General features: G+C 53.4%; 1 protein-coding gene across 9 annotated transcripts in view; it reads right to left on the bottom strand.

Annotated features, from left to right (window-relative positions):
* GSE1 (Gse1 coiled-coil protein) overlaps nucleotides 1–14,193 on the bottom strand; it is a 409,018-nt gene that overhangs the window by 66,706 nt on the left and 328,119 nt on the right. Inside the window, exon 1 of one of the 9 annotated variants that reach the window (XM_053553808.1) lies at nucleotides 6,626–6,644. The exons of the other annotated variants lie outside the window; for them this stretch is intronic. The gene's annotated coding sequence lies outside the window, so the exon portion shown is untranslated. Of the gene's footprint in view, nucleotides 1–6,625; nucleotides 6,645–14,193 lie in introns of those variants that run through there. 9 annotated transcript variants of the gene reach the window in all.

Raw genomic sequence — 14,193 nt, 5'->3', positions numbered from 1 at the left:
ACAAACAAGGCTATGTCCCCAACTGGGGACTCAGGACAGCACTTTTGGAGGAGCTAAAGGCTGAGACCCAATCAGCCAAGCCCTCACCCTGGCACTGAGCTGTGGGTGGTCCCTGATGTGCCCTACCAGGGGAGTCTGCCTCTGCCTTTGCTGGGCCTGTTTTCCCTGGTGAGGGAGCCTGGGGTCTAAGCCCAGGAGATTTGTGTCCGAGGTTGGAGGGCAGGTACTCTCTTAGATGTGCTGTAAATTACACTGACAATTCCTGAAAGGTCAAAGTTGGTTTCTAATGTGGACTGCTTGGAGAGCCAGACGACACCAGAAGGGGCCAGGCGCTCCTGTGAAAGCCCATGCCAGCCGACAGGGCCAACCCGGCACAATGACCAGGCAGCCCACTGAGCCGGTGTGCAAAGTTGGGTGCTGACAAACCCCAGTCCGCACAGGGGGCCCAGAAAGCAGGAGTCAGCTACAAATATCCTTCTGGGCCATCCTGTCCAGCCTCTCCTCTTCTGAGATTAGAAAGGGTTGGGGGGACCCAGGCCCAGGAGAGAGAGAAAAGAAATGTATTTCCTTGGAAACTGTTTTGCAGATAGGATAAACGTTCTCCCAGAAACTGCCCAGAGTCCAGTTCTGACCAGTCACATCTCCAAGTCCACCATGTTTTCATGTGTTTAACAGGTACAGTATCTGCAAGACCAGAGAAGCAAGCCCACTACAAATCTGTTCAATCCCATTTTCTACTTTATTCTCAACCATCCCAAAATACAGCAAGACACTTCCTCCAAGTATCCCCAAATCCAATCTCTGTAGGCCAGAGCGGTTAAGTGACTGAACCCAAGTCACACAGCAGCACAGACAAGCTGGAAATTTGTATCTCCCCGAGTCCTGGCTCAGTCCTTCCTCTTATTAGGAGAATGTGGAAAGGTCTAAATGCAAGACCAGTAATGGCTGAGAATGGCCCATCTTTTAGTTATTTGAAAATCTGTATGACTGAATTTTTAGAACAGTTCTGTGCAACAGAATCTTTGGTGATGAAGGGAGCATTCATCTGAGCTGTCTGACAGGGCTGTCACAGGCACATTGCCCCCTAAGCACTGAAGTTATGGTCAGTGTGACCAAGGAACTGAATTTTAAATTGTATTTAATTGAAGTAAAAATTAAATTAAAAAAATTAAACTTAAGGCCAGGATTACCTCACACCTGTAATCCTAGCACTCTGGGAGCTGAGGTAGGTGGGTTGCTTGAGCTCAGGAGTTCGAAACCAGCCTGAGCAAAAGCGAGACTCCATCTCTACTAAAAATAGAAAAACTGAGGCAAGAGGATAGCTTGAGCCCAAGAATTGGAGGTTGCTGTAAGCTATGATAGCACGGCACTCTACCTAGGGTAATAGCTTGAGACTCTGTCTCAAAAAAAAAAAATAAATTTAATTTAAATAGCCACATATTGTATCCGACAACACAATGTTAGAAAATAAAAACAACTAAATTTTCTGAGCCAAAGTTTGGGGTATTTGGTCTGAGAGGTATCTGTGGGCTTATAGAAAAAACAAGGCAGAAAATCTGAAGACAGAATGTTCTTAGGAAGAATCTAGTGTCATCAGCGTACATACACCAGCAAACACCCAGTGAATTCAGATGCCCATCGGCCTTTAAAGAAGGCAAGGAGACTTTGGATTCTCTTTGCATGCCAAAGTCTAGAAAGGTTACAGAAGATGGACACTCTTTCCAGGGAGCTCTTCTGAGGCCTCGCTACCCAAGGCAGTGACAGGAGCCTGCAGCTACAGCAGCCAGGTCCCCTCTTCCTTTAGGGGATCATCACGGCATGTCAGCAAACACATCCTTCCTTCTGGGTGGGATGCAATGATGGATGAGGCTGCAGAGTCTCTGCCAGAGAAGTGACCCCATCTTTAGACCAAGTATTGGGACTACAGTAGGATGGCATATGGAAGGAGAGGAAAAGGGAAGGAAAAGAAGGGAGATTCGCTAGATAGATGAATGGTTACACTGATGGTTGGATAGATGGACAGATGGAAGGAAAAAGGATGGATGGTTGGATAGATGGATGGAGGTTGGACAGAAGGAAGGATGGCTAGTTGGATGTATAGATGGATGGCTGGTTGGATGTATAGATGGATGGCTGGCTGGCAGGATGGAAGGGAGGGAGGGAGGGAGGGAAAGGAAGGAAGGTTGGTTGGAAGGACAGATGGGCAGGTGGCTGGATGGAAGGAAGGTGGATGAATAGATGATGGATGAAAGAAAGGAACGAAAGATGACAGGTAGAAGGGAGGATGATGAATGAATGAATGGATGGAAAAACACAGAAAATAGCTGATATTCCAAAGTCCCAGCCACATGGAAGGTGTTCTAGGTTTCCCAACAGTCATCAGTGGGTTTTCGGGAAAGAAAATACAAGTGTTTTCTAATCAATAAGACCATAATGCTTGTGCACACCCCTCTCTTCCTGGCCTAGGCCAGGCCTTTAGCCCCAGACTGCCTGCCTCCAAGCTGAAAAGGAGAAGGAAGGATGTTTCCAGGGTTTCTCCAGCTACAATGCTAAAGCAGCCTGCCAAGCTCAGGGACTGCCTTCAGATAGCACAGGCAGAGTGCTATCCCGGGATGGGACTCAGGGGACACAGAGGCCACAGGGATGAGGCCTCTGTGCTCATCTATCCTCAGCAGAGATGTGATGACTGGGGAGCAGGAAGGTCCAGGTCTGCTCCATCCTTCTGGGTTTCTTCCCAAGGCCCCTCTTTCCCGGGTCCTTCTCAGTACATTGGTACCTCTACCATTAGCGCACTCAGCGCAGCCTTGTGGGCCTCCATTAATGCCTGAGAAGTGCCATCCCCAGAAGCGGTCACACACCCATCCACAGGTACCAAGCCTGTGCTTAGCATAGGTGACACTCAACAGACTTCATCATATTCTGTCCTTTGATCGTAATAATAATGATTCTGTTTTATACGTGAAGAAACAAACCCCAAGAGGTCAAGAAACTTGCTTATGTCCCACAGTGAGCCTCTGACCAAGGGGGACAATTTCTAGAACCTATGCTCAAAGGTAGGAAGAGGCTCGACATGCATCTGCTGAGTGAATGACTGGGTTTGTGCATGAAGGAAGGACAATTTGAAACAATTCCCAGTGTCCAGGGGCCTGGATCTCAGTGGGAGAACAGTGGTGAAAGGTAAGTAGCCGGAGTAGGCCCCGGCCAGCCCAGGAGCCACGGTTCCCCTGGAGACTTCTGGGCTCACAGATGGGGCCTGGGGCGTGGAAAATAAAGGAACGTTCAGCAGAGAGCAGATGGAGAAGCTGACCGCGGTGGGGCAGGGAGGCCTGGCGGTCCCAACCCCTGCCTGCTGGCCTCCCGCTGGCCTCCAGGGATTGGACCCAGGCCCTCCTCAGCCGGCCTCCTGCCCTGGCCTGTCAGGGCCACCCGACAAAGCCCAGGCAAACCAGGCTTTGGGCAGCCCCTGAGGGCCCCCTTCGTCCTCCCTCCCTTTTCTGCAAAGAAGTCAAATTTGCCACTCTGATGCATTAACCAAGTCAGGTAACGAATGGCGAGTGTGTGGTGTGCCCGCCTGGAGAGAGAGACGCAGGCGCGGACCCCAGCAACCGGGCAATTTTCCAGGCTCTGCTTCCGAGCCCCTCCATTCAGCCCCCTCACGCCCCCCAGAAGAGAGACGCGGCATGCTCTGTCATCAGAACCGCATTGTTCTGGCCAGAAGAAAAAACGGGTCCAGCAGATGGCAGGTGTAACAAAAGCAGCTTGCTGTGGCCAAACCAATTATTTATCTAATTATGATTTACCACTTAACCACATGATCTTTCTGCAGAGTTGTGGGCAATTAAAACCAGGGTGACTATGTGGATTATGCAAATGGGCTGGAGCCCAGCGGAAAAAAATCAGAGATGAGACATTCACACAGGCAGGCGCTGGCACAGGGCAGCCCCCGGGGGGCGAGGGGGCTGGGGCCAGGCTGGGGAGGATGGGGTCAGGAAGGGGGTGGAAGCAGGGAGGAGATGGGGCGGCGCCTATGGCTCAAAGGAGTAGGTTGCTGGCCCCATATGCCGGAGGTGGCGGGTTCAAACCCAGCCCTGGCCAAAAACTGCAAAAAAAAATAAAATAAAATAAAAGAAAGGGAGGAGATGGAAGGGGAGGGTGGGAATTGTACCCCTATCCTTGGGCCTCCAGGATGTCCCTGAGAGAAGGGAAACTGAGGCAGAGAGCTAGGCTCACTGGGTCCTGGAGGGGAGGCACCCCCTTCAGCCCCCAAGGCTTGTGCTGAATCCCCCAGTTAAGACAGGGCACTTTCCCCAATGGTGGGGCAGGGCCAGGGGGTTTTGTCCCTCCCACTGGCTGCCCCACAGTCAGCAATGTCCATCCACACAGCAGCTCAGTGAGAACAGGCCACCACAGTGACTCACCCTCCAGTCTAGGACACCAAGGTTTGTTCCCAGCTCCAAGACTGGCCAAATAGCTGTGTGACCACAGCCAGGTCTCTTGTCATCTCTGGGCTCAGTTTCCAAACAAAGGGACCTTCCATCTCTAGAAGATGGGATGACACCTGCCTATACCCAGATGCCATCCAGACCTCCATGAGCTGGCTAAGCAGAAGAGGGAGAGGCTGGTTTCCCTCAATATTAATAAAAACAAAAGCTTCTGGAGTGCCTGTGTAGATGCTGCTCCAAATGCTTTTGGGTGACTTATCCCAGTTAACCGTCCTGACGAAGGAGGCACAGAGAGGTTCAGTAACTTGCCCAAGGTCACACAGCTTATCAACAGCAGAGCTGGAACTGTCATACATTCCTACATCCATGCCTTCATTCAACTGAGGAGCTCCTGAAATGCCAAGCTCTGTGCTGGAAGTTAAACATAAAAACCAACATAAGACCAGCTCCCCATCCTCAAGGAGCTGCGCTCTAGGCTGAGTGGTATTTTTGGATCTTCTGTGTTTAAGCAAAGGAGGGGTGACAGTTAGAAATGCTCCCACCCCCCCAGACCCCCACTGCAAGCGCCCAGGCAAAACCTATCCAGACACTTATGAAGGTCCTCGTGACTCCAAAGGAGATCAGAGAAAGAACTCCACAAAGAAAACCAACCCCTGACACAGGTGTCTTCCAACTAGATCTGTGTGGTCCAGAGTGGTAGCCGCCGACCACAGGTGCTGTTTAACCTTAAGCTGACGTGAATTAAAATTAAATAAGGCAAAAGCAACCTGTCTTCAGTTCTCTAGCCATATGCTGAGTGTTTAAAAGCCACATGTGGTCAGTGGCTACTGATTTGGGCACTGTGGCCCTAGAACATTCCATGATTACTGAATGTTCCAGTGAACAACACTGCTCTGGAAGGTAAGCTTCAGGAGGGCAGGATTTTTATTTGTTCATGAATTCTCAGTGCCCAGGACGGCACCTGGCTATTCATTTATGGGATGAACAAAGGGATGAAATACCTGTGAGAAGAACAGAAAGTGTTGATCTGGAGAAGAAACAGAGGGAGTCCTAGTGAAGTCTGAACGCTGACCGCATGGCCTGCCAGCCACCAGGAGTCCCTGGCGTCACAACCTGAGCTGGCCAAGGCCAGCCCTATGCCTACCTCGGGGCCCTGGGCCAGTGATGGACCCATCCCCAGCAACCCTACCTAGCAAGCCAGCTCTCTGCACAAAGCAGCCCATTCCTTCCAAGACTCCACCAGCCTTTGGGAATTTGGGGAAAAGACCAGGGACACCCTGGTGCTTGCTCCTAAGTCCCCTTCTCACAGACTAAACTGACCATCCTCATCCACTCACTGAGTCAGGGGCCTTCAGTTCCAACGTGGGCCAGATCGGGCCACAGGGTCGTGAGCTAGGGAAAAATACAGCTAAACAAGTCAATTGAAATGTCTGTCAGAGCCGGGGAAATAAACCAGGTGGCCCCAGTAGAGGACTCTAGTTAGTCACCTGCCTGGACTTGAGGGTCAGGTACCCGTCTCAGGACCTGATGAAAGCCATGGATGTTTTGCCCACAGACTACAGGAATGACCCTACACTTGCTATCAACATTGGGGCATCTGTGACCCCAACACCGTCTGCCCTTGTGTTCCTTCCTATGCTGGGAAGAACAAGGTGGAGGGTGAGGCAGAGGGCACACCTGGTCTGCCTGGAGCTTGGCAGAAAGGGCAGGATGGCCCTCAGATTACGGGCCCCTCCACAGCCAGAAGCCCCCACGGCACAGTTGTGGCCATCCCCAGTCTGGTGCTGTGAGCCTGTCCAGGCCCCTCGCTGCACACTGCGTGACAGCACCAAGCACAGCCTGGGCGTTCAGTTTCCTCCCATTGGTCCTCCCACCGGCCTTTGGGGACATCAGGGTCCCCTCTTTGAGGCTGGAAAGCAGAGCTTCCAAGAGGAAGAGATCCTGAAAGGTGGATCCGTTGTGCCCAGGCCTGACCCCAAGGCCAGCCTCTTGTGTCTGCCCTATGCTCTAGCACGCTCACTCTCGCCACCTCTCACCGTCACATGCTGTCTCACAGATACACACACAGGCACACTCACAATTGTACCCTCACATATACAATGTCGCACACACACCCTCTCATTCACAGGCCATGTTTTATAAATGTTGTTCCCTTAGAGAACTGGCAGATACCAGAGACCCACCCTTTCCAGAAATTCCAGAAAAATTCAACACACCACATTCTGGCCACAGGGCACACGGTAAGTTCCGGAAATGTCAGAGCTGCCTAGCTGTGCCAGGGCCCCACCCAGCCAGCCTAGGCCCTGCCCACTCAGTGCCCAGGCTTCACCCAGCATCCAAAGCTCTCAGGTCCCATCCCCTTGCTCTTTTCACCTACAGCTGGTGTGGGCCGTGTGGGCCACCTACTCCCACAACTAAGATAGGGCCCCACCTGATGCAGAAGCACCCCCAAACTCTCTCACATGCCATGCTGGGTCTGCTAAGCACATTCTCTGAGCTCAAGGTGAGAAATTCAAGGGCAGAGGGCAGGATGCTCTGCCGACACGCCAGCTCTGGCTGGTGATGGGTGGGAGGGGTGGTGAGGAGCTGGGTGGGGAGGAAGGAGAGGAGAAGGTGGGGGAACCAAGATTAACAGGAAGAGGATCTAGAGGCCTGGAAGTCGGAATAGCCGTGGCTCTCCTGCCATGCACCCAGCCTTCTGCAGGCTTCCTGGAAGCTGTGAATGCTCCAGTCCTCAGAAGTGGCAGGGTGGCTCTGGAGGCAGAGGGCTGCAGGTGCTCATGTGGGCTGCCTCTCAGCCGCCCCTGACAAAGGCCTTCCTCCCTCTGAGAACATGCTCCTATTAATAACGGCTGCAGCAGACCCCACCACCTGTCTGAGTTGATAGGAGATTTATGCAGCCTGCAAAGTCAAGAAATACAGAAGTATTCCTGATAATACTTCTTGTCCCAGCAAAGGTCACAGACGGGGCCTATCAATCCTGAGAAATAAAGAAGGTCCCCCGGTTTTGCTTGTTCCTCAGCGATGGAAGAGAAGAGCCTTTTAATCGCCTCATTTGGAGAGCTGGCTGGGGTTGTATGTCATCCGAATTACAGATTCAGCATTAATTGACCAGATGTGGGGGGCTCTTTCAGAGCTCTTGAGGACCATAAAGCTGTTCCCACACTGGTAATTAGCAGCCTAGCGGTCTGGCCCGGGGCACTGGCCCCCCAGGGCTGGCAGCGAGGAGGCGGGGAGGAGGCATTGGCCATCCGGTGAATGTGTGCTGGGTCTGCTCAGGTCCAGGGCCTGAGAGGCTTGAAAGGACTCCCCCGAAGGGCAGCCAGACTGATGGCTGGATGCCATGTATGGGACACTGCTCTGAAAAGCTGGTTGCAGTCCATAGCAGGTACATTCCTCAGCTGGCCCTGCTCTGTCTTCCTTGGGGTAGGGTGAGATGCAAGAAGCCATTTGGGCAGGCGGGTCGCCCTAGTGAGCTGAAGCTAATGAGGACACCATTGCCCACAGCCAAGGGGTAGGCAAAACACAACGTTCTGGCCTCTAAGAGGAGGAGAATGGAAAGTCACCTCTGCTACTCTATGTAGGGAGGTGTGGGATGGGGACAGCCAGGTCACCAGTCAAGGAGGGGGCTCCACAGGGATGACATTCCAACGTTTAACAGCAAGGTCATGGTCTGAGCCAAGATCAGGGCTGGCTGCCCTGCAAAGCCTTACTTAACTCTTCTGTTGCCCAGACATGGGAAGCTCTGGGGGCAGGGGACCACAGGAGGGTCCAGGAACGCTTGTGGGACAGGAGTGGGCAAGGGGCTCTTTCCTAATCAATATAGAAGTACAACAGTTCATCCCCCGAACCCAGACTAAATAGCCCCTGCCTTACTGGTTCTGGTTCCCTGAGGGAACAGCTAGGGTGACAGGATTCTCAGGTGGCAGAACTTTCCTAGGCTTCCTACCCCCACTCCAGCTTGTGCTCAGTGATGTGAAAAAACTGATGAGGGCCCTGAGTGGAAAAGGCCTATCTTGCTCAGCAGCGTACCTTGCTGGAAGGTGGGAAACTGCTGGCACATCCCAGGACCCTGGCAGGTGCACTATGGCCTCCTGCCCTCCCCCCTTGGAGCCCGACCACCCGGAGCCCCACATGCACACGGCCACTCGATCAATTCTGCTGTAATGTGTTTTATGAACATGCAGATGGCATGGCTAGGGCCAGGGGGAAGGTTTTACCTTGGGATAAGAAATTAACACTGGCAAATAGCAAATTTACTGCATGTATTTTCATTTTCCTAATACCAGTACCATCTGCTAGCAATTGGGGCTCCACATTGCCGTTTCCCCCTTTATTTCTCCTGTTCGCTCTTTTTTTATTTATTTATTTTTTTCAACTTCCACAGCCAGGCCCTCCAGGCACTGCTGGGGGTGGGGGTTTGATCACCAGGCTATGTTCAGGCTGTGACCTACACCCTGTGACCTACATCCTGCAGCCTCCTGCCCAGAAGATCTTCTGTCTTCTTCAGGCTACAAAAGATAAACATGCCCCCCCCACCTTAATTTTGCATCTTATAGTGGGATGCAAGCCGAGAAAGAAAAACAAACTTCAATCAACCCTCAATCCACCCCATGGTACCACAAGAAAAACAGCTACCTCAAGACCCCTGGCAGCCGTGGATATGTGTTCCTCCCTTGCTGCTTACTGGAATTATTTAACATAAGAGAGTTAGCTACCATGCACTGTGCCCTGGGCTCGCTGTGGTGGGGAAGCAGGGAGGGCTGGGGACAGGAGGAGCCTTGGGGGCATAGGCAGAGTAGGTTCCCCCAAGGAGAAAGGGGCTCCTCTGTGCCGGCATGTGGACAGGGTCTTGTGCAGCAGCCCTCAGAGGTGGGCAAAGGTGATGCTTTCCCCAGAAGAACTATGGAGCAGGCGGTGGGGCTGAGGGGGCTGGCGTCTGGCCTGTGAGCACATTTGAGGAGCAGCTGCAACCCTTGGCCACGAGGCCTGGCAGTGGAACAGCTGGTGCGGCCCGGCTCCCGGGAGGGACAGGATCCATCCTGGGAGCTCCTGGAAAAGCAAACACAGCAGGGCCAACCTGCAATGGTGCTCATAAAACCACCTTCAGGCTGAGCCCATGGAGAGATGCTCGGAGGGATGGAACAGGAGGACGGGCTGCACTTGGCCACCCAAGCCAGGACACCTTCCTGTTTTAGAGATGGAGAGATCCCTTATAGTTCCAGGCGGTGCCGGCACAGTAGGGGCTGAAGGCATCTCCCCAAATCCATGTGCTAAAGCCCTAATTCCCAGCACCCCAGAAGATGCCCCTATTTGGAGATAAGGGCGTTGCAGATGTGGTTACTTGAGGTCCCACAGAGGCAGGGTGAGCCTCCAATCCAGAAGGACTGGCGTCCTTATCAAAAAGGGGAAATTAGGCCACAGAGACAGAACACACATGGACAGAAGGAAGATGATCTGAAAACACAGGGAAAAGACAGCCGTGTCAAGGAGTGAGGCAGCCTTCACTTGCAGAAGGAACCAGCCTAAGGTTCTTTGTCAAGGCAGCCTCAGGAAACTAATACAGCAGATCAGCCACCCCACCTTTTTTTTTTTTTTTTTTGTAGAGACAGTCTCACTTTGTCACCCTTGGTGGAGTGCCGTGGCATTTTAGCTCACAGTGACCTCCAACTCTAGGGCTTAGGCGATTCTCTTGCCTCAGCCTCCCAAGTAGCTGGGACTACAGGCACCTGCCACAACGCCCGGCTATTTTTTTGTTGCAGTTTGGCCAGGGCCCGGTTTGAACCCGCCATCCTCGGTATACGGGGCCGGGGCCCTACCCACTGAGTCACAGGACCAGCCCGTTCTTGGACATCATCAGACTTGAAACGAGTTATCATCTTGGCAAGCCTTGGTTTCCTCATCTGTAAGATGGGGATCGTTCCTGTCTTACCTCACAGGTAACATATGTAAAATTTATCATGGATAATAAGAGCCATCTGCTGTTCCCATTGCTTTATCTTTAACCCTTGCAAACCCCCTGCTTCTAGTCCAAGCGCAGTGGCTCACGCCTATAATCCTAGCACTCAGGGAGGCTGAGGCAAGTGGATTGCTTGAGCTTAGGAGTTGAGACCAGTCTGAGCCAGAGCATCTCTAAAATTAGCAGGGTGTGTGGCGGGCACCTATAGTCCCAGCTACTTGGGAGGCTGAGGCAGGAGGATCACTTGAGCCCAAAAGTTTGAGGTTGCTGTGAACGAAGATGTCACAGCACTCTACTGAGGATGACAGAATGAGACTCTGCCTCAAAAAACAAACAAAAAAACGGTGCTTCCCACTGAGAAGTAGGTTCTTCGATTGTCCCCATGTGACAACAGAGGCCAGAGAGGTTAAGCAACCTGCCCCAGGTCACATAGCTGATAAATGGAAGAGGTAGGCAGGGACCCCAGCAGGATGGCTCTGAGTCTACTACATTTCTTACCCAACCCCACCACGTTGCACCCCAAGCAAAAGGCAGCATATGTAGATCAGGGACTTGGCTCAGACATTGGTTTGGAAGCTGCCAGGGAGGGATGACGCTGGTGTCATCACTGTCAGCTTCACAAACAAGGCAACTGAGTCCCAGAAAGGGGAGGTAACTTGCCCATGGCCATATGGGGAGAAGTGTCAGAAGCAGGACTGGTCCCATGCGGTCTGGAGACTGAATGCAATGACAGGGGTGCCTGGAGGTGGGGGCGCAGGGCAAAAGCCTCCCTCCTTCCCCACACAGAGATATCGCGGGGCGGAAAGACATCCCCCAAACCAACAGTGTGCCAAAGCAGGTGTTTAGACAAACTGTTGATGACACAGGGGAAGCTCCTGCTGTCCTCAGTGTACCTGGATGGTGTCTCGGGTTGCAGGCCTCCAAGCTCAGGATCCACACCTGGGCACTCTAAAAATGCCACCTCAGCTGCCTGACAGCAGGATTGCCAAAAAGGGGACGAGAGAAGGAAAGCCCAAGGCAGATGGGAACCTAGCCCTTTCAGGAGCCAGGGCATCAGAGTAGAGCTTGGAGCCATCCCTGACAGGCCTTTGGTGTCTACAGCCCTTGGGGACCAAGGGTAGAAACCTCTGGACCCCAGGATGCCAGCGACACAAGGCTTGGCAGGCAGCGCTGCAGCCGGGTGTCTGGAGCCCAAGCACATTTACATTGTCCTGCCCTCGGTAGCTGCTCCCTGAGACAACAGCAGGTGGAGAGCGGCAAACAGCTCAGCAGCTGATCACGCCTTTTTTTTTTTTTGACCCTTTAAAAAATGTGCTCACAACTTTTCTTTCCTATCAGCAAAAAGGATCATCCAGTCCTGCAAGCTGGATTTGGCCCTTGGAAGGCTAGGCCCGCCCTGGTTGTCCTGGGCGCCTCTGATCACATAGACCCAGACCCCACTGTGCACATCCGAGGAGGCTGTAGGTGGAGGCTGGAGGGGCTGGGGGACAGGAGGCCTTGGCCGCCTCCACTTTGGCATGAGCAGTGCAGCCCCCATGCCCCTGCCTGGCTGTGCTGCTCCCCACCAACTTTTCTGGCCAGAGGGAAGCCAGAGCGTGAGACTGGAGGATAAAATCTGATTTGAAAGAATTTTATCGCTCAGCACAATGATGGCTTTAAATATTAAAAAGGCATAAAGTGGAGGGGGAATGGAAAACAGTACAAGCACCAGCCTCAGACGGCTTCTGCCAAACACAATGCCATGTGAGAAGGAACGAGGGCTGGGGGAAGAGGGCTGGGGACGGCTCTGCCTCCCTATCCTGCTGCTTCAGGGCGTTTTCAAAGCGGCATCCTGGATCTCCCAAACCTTACCCGAGACAGGTAATACATTCATTATTGATGGATCAGTACCCGGAGAGTGTAAATTACTGAAACAAACACGGCATAATTAGGGCATTAGAGGCAGCGTGGAGGGAAGGCGGGGCGAGCTTGCTTGGCTGTGGCTCTCATCTTTGCAGGTGTTAGCCAGCATCCCAGCCTGCTCACCATATGCACAGCCCGGCTAGCCAGTTCTCAGCTGGGAGGCCCACTGGGAACTCCCTCCAGCCCAAAAAGAGTGGAGCCAGGGGCCTGAACCAGCCAGGCATTTTGGGGCACACGCAGAGGGGAAAGAAGCAGGTCTCCAGACGGACAGAGACACACGCACAGGCACGCAGGCACACAAAGACCCAAGGCCGGTCTGCGGGTGTGCAGCTGGCGAGCCTGTGTCCCTGTCCCCATGCGTGCCCTCAGGATTTCATGACAAGAATGAAACTGATCAGGCAGCCTCCAGCTCCATAATTAGGGCCAATTGAAGGAGACAAAGAAATCTATGGAGATCACAGTGGGAAGTGGTAGTGATGAACGCTGGCTTTGAAATAGCGTTTTGTACTCACTGGACCATCACTGTCTTTACATAAAAGCTGCCTCCCTCCTTTCTCTCCCGCTCCCCTCCCCCGGAGCAGAGGCCACCGGGGAGGCAGGCTCCAGACAGCCCCCCACCAATTGCCTTTTCTGGGTCAGGCCTCATCTCCAGTGGCACGACAGGGGGAGGGTGGGGGGCGGGTTAGGCCTCCTCTTTTGTTTTTTTGTGTTTTGGCGGTGGGAAAAGACAAAAGGCAGGCTTGAAAAGCCCTTGGCTCTCAGATGCATCTGAATCACCGGGACTCTGGAAGGTGACTCACTCAGTGGCTTGCTGGCAGAGCACTGTCCGTGCGACTGTGTGAGGGTGAGGGTGAGGGTGAGCGTGTGTGTGTGTGTGTGTACACGTGTGTACATATGTGTGTGTTGGGGAGTCCTGGGGGGCTGAGAGCCTTGGAATCTGAGTTTGAAGCCCTATTCTTTCTCTTGCTTTACTTTCTAAAAAGTTCTGATAATAAAACCACCCAGGGCCTGGACCTGAAGGCCATCACTATGGGGGACCCTAGAGGCAGGCAGAGAAAGCAGAGTTTAGGGGGACAAGCCAGGGCTGCTGGCATAGCTGCAGGGCACAGGGGCCAGGGCGGCCCACCGCAGGCGCACACAGCTCACTCCCACTCACTGACGGTCCCAGACGGAAACACACGGAGGACCACTGAGCTGCCTGTTGCTTCTGGGGTGGGGTTCAGGTCAGAAGGCTGGCCTGGCATGGCCTGCTGTCTTCTATATTCCAGCTGGAGACCCCAAGGACACCACCTTCGCAGGACTGTAGCCGCTGGAGAGTTGGGGGCACACCCCGCTGGGAGGAATTAGCGGCTCCAGGAAGCAGCCCTGGCTGGCATCCCCGAGATTGTGCCAACCTGCTCGAGCACGCATGTGTGGCTTCCCTCCCCGTGCCCACAGTAATCCTCCGACTTTACAGCAAATTATTAAAACTCACTTATATTTAATCTGCCTTCTGGAATTAATTGAATTTTTACGCTCAGCAAATGCCACAGTTTGTGCTGCCTCCCGATCGCTGGCTCGGAACAGCTAAATGACAAGGCTGCCGACCAACCGCAGGCTGTGCAGACGGGCTCTGGGGGCGAAAAGGCATTAAGAGGCGAGGAGGGGGCTGTGCAGGACAGCCCCAGCCCCACCCCAATGCCCTGAACCATGGAAAACAGAAGCTCAATCTACCCACGCAGGGAGGCCTGAGCTCAGGGCACCCTAGGCAGGCTACTGGGGGGACTGGGTGTCAACTAAGGGGGTGTCACTGGTGCGGTAGGGGTGCCCTGGAAAGGGAGCCACCCAGGCAGAGCTCCTTCCCTGGCCACAGGGGTGCTCCCGGGTGATGTCCACGCCAAGACAGCAGGC

The sequence above is a fragment of the Nycticebus coucang genome, chromosome 2 (genome assembly GCF_027406575.1).
Source record: "Nycticebus coucang isolate mNycCou1 chromosome 2, mNycCou1.pri, whole genome shotgun sequence".
Taxonomy (NCBI): Eukaryota; Metazoa; Chordata; class Mammalia; order Primates; family Lorisidae; genus Nycticebus; species Nycticebus coucang.
Note: the sequence above shows the minus strand (reverse complement) of the source record. Positions and strands in the feature narration are given on the sequence as shown.